The following is a 7,103-nucleotide window of genomic DNA, read 5'->3' on the forward strand; positions in this document are numbered from 1 at the left end:
TACAGAGAAATATAACTTTAATAAGGAAACTAGACCAGGGATAGGAGCGCTCTGAGGACAATGACAGTTTCCACAGGAGGATCTGATAATTCTTCTGGGAGCAAGACATTACAATCAGAGGGGATAAGCAGATGATCTAAGGACTCAATATCCTTCACCATCCAACAAAGAGGAGAGGAAGGCACTGCTGAGCAGCTCATGACAAAGATCAGGAGTCTTCCTTCTCCTGGAGCCTGCAATCGGTACCAGCGTGGCAGACATTCTGCCTTTCATGGGCTGAGCACACCTGTCTCATGTGGTTTGCAAATCCTTCATGACCACATTGAGAGCAGCGTCTGTCAACCACGGGTCTGTGGAACTCTGGCCCTTTTTCCACCGACATAGGCACGGCTTTTCCCACTTTATGGAACACAAGTGAACCTTTCTTTCGAAGTCCCGCACGTTGATGGAGAACCACAGCGAGTACAGATGACCATATCCCGAGTCCCGGGCAGAGGCAGAACCAGCTGCAGTCCAGGCAGAAATCTAGGTTCATTTGGAAGCTCGAACAGGCCTTGGCAAGGTCGATGACTGACTGACAGCCGAGGGTTGGGAGGGAATGAGAAATGTATTAACCAAAGAGAGCGTTTGTTTTTTTTTAAAATCATCTCCAGCACTCAGAGGTCCTTTCTGAGCCAGGACCTAAGCTTAAATAACTCGAGCCCTCCTCCTATGAGCATCCTGTTTCCTCCAAGAGTGAGCAGCCAGCTCTGCTCATGAGATCTTAGAGGCCAAGATTTAACGGGGATTCATACTCACAGAATGTGAACAGTAAGGTTTTGCAGGTAAGTTTTCTTCAAGACAGCATTTTTATCCTTCATTTAATAATGTGTTTTTCTTTGAATACCAGGCATATAAAACCCCACTTTGTGAAGCACTTATCAAGCAAACATCCAACAATGCTTTATAGCCATGCTTCGTTGGAACTCTTACTATATACACTATTCATTCAACACATCTTAATTGATTCTATTTACACCCTTTAAAAAAATGCACCTCTGTGAGAGTCACTTACGCTACTAAAAATGAGAAATTTATTTTCTAAAGTGCTCTTACAAAGTACATGCTCAGAAAATCTGGAGACTTGTGCAGAAAGTTGTTATTAAATAAATGAGTGTTGCAGATGTGAGTACCTGCATTACAAGTATTCCTATTAATATCAAGTGCTAATTATCCTTCCCTCTGACTCAAAAACTCTTAAAAATTTTATCATGGAAAGAAATGTTAATTACTGCTAGAGTAGGATATGGGATATATCAGCCAAATTTTTATTATAAGTTAATGTTTTTCTGTTGGAATATTTAGCATATTTCACAGTGTTAAGGACAAACACATAAAACTTAGTATTACCATTAATTTTATCATCTTCCTTCCCTTTCTTTCTTTCTTAAGTATATCTGTTTATTTGTTCATTCATAATCAGGAATTTGTTTAAATGTTTTCTAAAAGATGTATCTCGGCATGCGTATCAAGCACATTTTTATAGATCCAAATTTTAAAAATATTAAATGAATGATATATCCAGGATTGTAATGAGAGAGTTGCTCTTGAGCCTGTCATATATGAAGCCTCTGGTGACATTATTATTACTGCAAAAAATATTGTACCTACCATCTTGGTTTGGCTATCAAGGACAGCCAAACAATTTTGAATGTTCAAGTAATTTTGTAAGAATTGGAGTAAGACTCACCCCTCCCTCGGCATAATACCACAAGACACTTTAATACAACCCAGGAGGATATCCAGAATGTTTCTATTTGTAGCCAGTGAATAGTCCAAGCCCTTTTCAACAGTGTTTCATTATGAGTTGAGAGATTTCCACAAGAACGTGCAATGGCTGTAAACATTCACATCACCCCTGGGAAAGAAGATCACCATGAAAAAAAGAAAAAAGATGCCCTGATCCATTAAAATGTTTGATGGGAAACATGTTCTATTTTAAATCTTGCCTTTCATACCTATGTTTGAATTCTTATATGAATTTCTTATATAAAAGTATGTATATGTCTATGTGTACATAGTTCATTACTTTAACAAAGTATTCTATAAAAATTAAGTTACCCACTATAAAAATTATAACAAACTGCCCTGAATTATCTAGAGGTTAAGCTCAAATTCCAGGTTTCATGAATTCTTTCATACCAAGAGACTGGTGGCAGAGGTATGGAAGCACTCTATTGAGATATTGCACAAGATAAATGAGTCGTTTTGAGTTTTCTTTAAACTTTTCTTTCCATTTTGACTCACTTAAAAAGTGAGAAAATATTTCATTTCTTAAATCTAGTATACACACTGGATGGAATATTTCATTCTGATGAGGAATTCCAGGAGTGCTGAGAAATCCTAAGGACGATCTTAAGAACACTTTCACATGTGCTTTCATGATCCAAGTGAAGACAAAATCAACTCAAGTAACCAGAACTGCCATAGTTCTGGGATGCAGTACCAGATTTCTGTTATGAAACTTTCCTTACCTTTCTATAGAATACAATATCACCTATCAAAAACTTGCTCTTCAAAATGTACAAGATATACTTACTTTGAGTGCAGATAAGACCATCATATATGTTCTCAAAATCTATTTTTCTTGGATCAGTTAGAAATTACATTTTTTAAAGGCTATGTTTTCTAGACAGGGATACATTTATACGTTATTAAAACATCTCGAACACCTTTTTAATCAATCTGGTTTAGAGAATGCAAAAGACATATGGTCCAGAACCTTGCCAAATCTCATTGTCATAGAAATGGAAACATTTTAAATGAAATGTTTTTCCTTCTGGAACACAGCAAGTTCTTTTCAATTGGCACATTTATGTATCCTTTTACAAAAGTAGGGAGAATTCTCTCCTCTGCTTCTTATCTTTATAAATTTGTCCTCATTGACAGAATGATCATATAAATTATTGACCAAAATCAGTCCACTTTTAAGAGGGAGAGGAAGTCCTATTAATAATTATTCTGAGGATATAAGTATAAGCCATGACAGTGATAAGAAAATTATAATGTGTGGTCACCCCAATGATGTAAGATAACATCTACATTCTCCCGTGAATGACCTATAGTACCATTCTACAAAATAGTGGCAGAGATTCCTATCTGCTCAGAAAAATCCATGGTCTTCTCTTCCTGGAACACACAAGCAGACCACATTTCCCATCTTTATCATTTCTATTCAATGGAATGTGAGTGAGCGTTATAGTTGTCATTTCCATATCTGCTCTATAAAAACCTCCCATTTTTGCTCCTCCAAGACCTTTATTTTCTGACTGTAAGACAGAAACCTTGGATAACCTTGGAAATCATGTTTTGAAGATGGCAGAGTTTTATTAAACTTTGTTTCTGAATGATAGCATGCAGGACCACGCTGTCCACCTGTTTATCCAATGTTGATACCTGAGCAAGAAATAAGCTTTTAGTGTTTAAGTTATTATGCATTTATTTGATCTATTTGGTATACAGGTAGCATTAGCTAATACATAAGAAAGGAATATGGTTCTGACACAGAAAGGTTTTTTACGTAATCATTATTCATTTGACAAGATGGACAGTCAGGGGTCACAGTGGGACAAGATCAGTTCCCCAGTTTTACAGTTGAAGCAATTCAACTCTTGTCTAGGTTTTTTTTTTCTAGGCGATGGATAATTTGTGATTAGCTATTTTCTCTCCGAACCACATAGCTTGGTAAGAAAGGGAGTTATCAAACAATCTGAAGGAATGGTTACAAAATTTCCCTCTATGTATGTGATAAGTCTAGTTTTGTAACATCTAAGCTTAAATTCAATTACTTTAAAATGCCTGTGCTTCTCCTAAGTACCAGAAATGCAAATTTTAAGGGTTTGACATTGATTATTTATCCCAGTGTAAACTTTTATTGAATAAGTTGTTTTCTCTGCCAAATACTTTTCTTACACAAACTTGGAAAGTGAGATATACATCTTAAGGGGCATATTCAGAAAGAAGATTAAATCATAATATAGGATAAATAATCCAGACATTTAGAAAGAAAAAATATCCCCAATACATTTGAGCACCAATCCATGCATGACAAATATTTTGATAAAAATAGCCTTTGAGCCATTTATGAAGATGTGTGTGGCTGGGATGGGTTTGCATTGTCACATGAAAAAGTTCCAGATGTGCAGTGTAAATTTTAGAAAGGACAGAGAACAAAGCATTGTGACCAAATTTGGTGTATGAACAGAGGCAAAACATCATCATAATTAAGTATCTGACATTGTATCATCAGAATCAGTCAGACTTGTATTTATTTACAACAGGGAGATATACAACAAAAGCATATGGAATACACTAAGTAAATCAACAAGGAAAAATGTCCCTGAGATGAACAAATAAGCTCTAAGCTGATTACCACATAGAAGTTGTACGAGGAGTAGTAATATCTGAAGCAGAAGATACAGCACCCCTGAACTACACTCAGGAATTTCTAACACATGCCAACCACCAGCGAATGTTCAGCCAGTTCCCATCCAGGGAAACATGCCTTATCCACAGGTTGTAGAATAAACACAGATGCAGCAAAATGAGTCACCAGAGGAAAACAAAAATCTAAATTGAAGGTAAATGAAGCTTTGGGCACATGCATGACAAGAAATCTATTGAGCAAAACTAATTTTATATCCGTGCCAGAATTACTGTCTTATATGTTGGAAATAGGGAACAGGAGGGAAAGGAAATTGTCACATAATAGCAGACCTTGAAGTGTACTAAGATAGAGAATGGCTTTTGTATTGGGGAAGCAAATGAAAGAAAAAAAGAAATATTCTAAAAAGTAAAACTTATCAATAGTGCTATCACAATGGAATAAAGAAATAACGATACATAAACAAGAGAGAAAAGATCTAGAAATGAGCAAAATTTTGAGTGGTAGAAAATGTTCAATGTCAGATTCAAGAAAAAAAGATAAGATTCTAGAAAGATGACTTCCTTTGTAATTCACATACAATGATGACATAAAAATCAATCATTTTGGATACAGCTGCATAAGTTCTTCTGTAATTTGGTCTTATTTTTTCAAAAGTTACTTTGTAACTTTCTTATTTTATTTGAATAAATTATCAGTACAGGAAGGAAATTGATTTATAAATTGTACACTAACAGATTTTTCTACCCGTTCAAGACAAAATGTTTATGCAACTTCCTTGTTGTTTGTAATTGGATTCAACCCCTCCAGCATGTCTGCATATTTGTGGGTATAAGATGATGCTGGCAGACAATCTTGAGGCAGAGGGCCCCCGGTTAGCCCCTTGGAAAAGTTTTCTGGGATATATAATATTTTTCACTTCATAGTAATTACAGAGTTTTTCTGGGACAAAATTGCTTGTTAAAGAAAGATTGGATTTTCATGTCCATTATGATTTAACTTTATTTAGCAACCTTGATGTGAATTCACCTTAACTACTTTTTCTTTTTAATGAGGCAATATGATTGAATGAATTCAGGTGTTCCAAATTCCATTTCCAAGTGTGTCAATAGCATGAAGTGACCTTGTAAAGGATTTTGACTCACATAAGAGTGTCTGCAGAAAACCATTTGGCCCTAGTGGGAAGAATGGGTCAGCAACCCCTGCACATTTGGTACAGACCTGCTCTCCTGGGTGCTGGGTATTCTGGGGAGCCATCGTCGTTTATAGCGCCAAGTGTCGGGTGCTACAGGGAGAAATGAAAAGAGGAAATCGCTCTCTACCCCCGTGCTGATTCTCTCAGAAGCAAATCTGCCTTATTTCATTTCTTTAGAAGTCTATGCAAGTTAAAGAGGCACATTCAATCGGTGAAGAAATCTAAACTGATGTTTGCTAAATTAGCAGGCCTGCAGTGGAGACTGTACTGGAAATTGGGAAAGAATAGGAATACACTTGCTAAAATTTGGTTTCCTCACTAATGGAGATAAATTTGGGTCTTTATGAGAGAAAAGTATCACACAGTCAGACCAGATTAATGTCTTTGTAGAAGAAAATGAAAAGCTAAGTATCAACATGTAAACAGCGAAAAGAAGCTAGTGGCCCTTGGATAATATCCAAAGAAAATCAAAAGGCTAAGTCTAACATGCTTACCATCCAATAAATGGAATCCTCTGCTTGTTAAATTTTTCTGATAAAAATGCAAGCAAAATTATTCATTTGAATCTTGATTCTCTGAGAGAAGAGACAGAAACTAAGGAGCTTTTCAGTAGTGATGCAGAGCTACTGGAATAAGATACATCGAAACTTCTCACCTGGTACTTCTGAAAGTTTTGGAGGCAAAGGTTTTCTCATTTATGACCAAAGTTATTAATGGCTCTAAAGGCTAATAAGTCCAGAATCTTGAGCTGTATCTCATGATAATTTCTCTTTCTATAATAAAGGATTAGAACCATCAGGGAGGAAATATATTTAGAGAGTTGTGATTCCTGTTGAGATTTCTATTTGTCAGTGTTGTGGCTTTACAGTATCATTTGGCTAAGCTTAACTATGTATCCCTGAATTCTTTTCCCTGGCTGTGTCTGGTTAAGATTGCCCACAAGCATGTGTGCTTAGGGAGGCAGAAATGAATCTGTGGCCATGTTAATTTTTGTTGAGTTTATGTCGATCACGCATGCCTTCTTAGGTCTGCTGGCTCTCCAGATTGATTTGGGAAACAGTGGGGCTTCCAGTGCCAGGTCCCTTGGAATTTCTTCTTTAAGGCTTTCCAAATCCTGAGCCAAGCGAGAGCACCACTAGAGACCTTCGTGGATTCCAATGAGAGATAGAAACAGATTCCAGCTTGTTCGGTGGGTCTCCCGTTGTCCCTTCTATCCCTAACATTCCATTCTGTCTGCCTGTCCTGTGAATTCACACTAAGCACCAAATGAAGATGGAAACGCTGAACTAGAGGGTGGCAGATGTGATATTAATGACTCTTTTTCCATTTTATAGCTGATAGGGGATTCTGATTTCCACTTCATTTTTCTAGAATAACAATCATAGGTGAGATAATAAAAAAGAACAGATTGTGAAAGGAATCATGAATCAGAGATGCTATCCAGTATCAAACTCTACTAATAATTCCAAGGACAAAGTAACAAAG

At 36.5% G+C, this 7,103-nt stretch overlaps 1 pseudogene; it reads right to left on the reverse strand.

Moving 5' to 3' along the window:
* Positions 1 to 208: 208 nt before the first annotated feature.
* LOC143668179 (DNA-directed RNA polymerase I subunit RPA12 pseudogene) lies at positions 209 to 5,680 on the reverse strand (annotated as a pseudogene).
* Between the last annotated feature and the right edge of the window lie 1,423 nt (positions 5,681 to 7,103).

The sequence above is a fragment of the Tamandua tetradactyla genome, chromosome 24, assembly GCF_023851605.1.
Source record: "Tamandua tetradactyla isolate mTamTet1 chromosome 24, mTamTet1.pri, whole genome shotgun sequence".
NCBI lineage: Eukaryota > Metazoa > Chordata > Mammalia > Pilosa > Myrmecophagidae > Tamandua > Tamandua tetradactyla.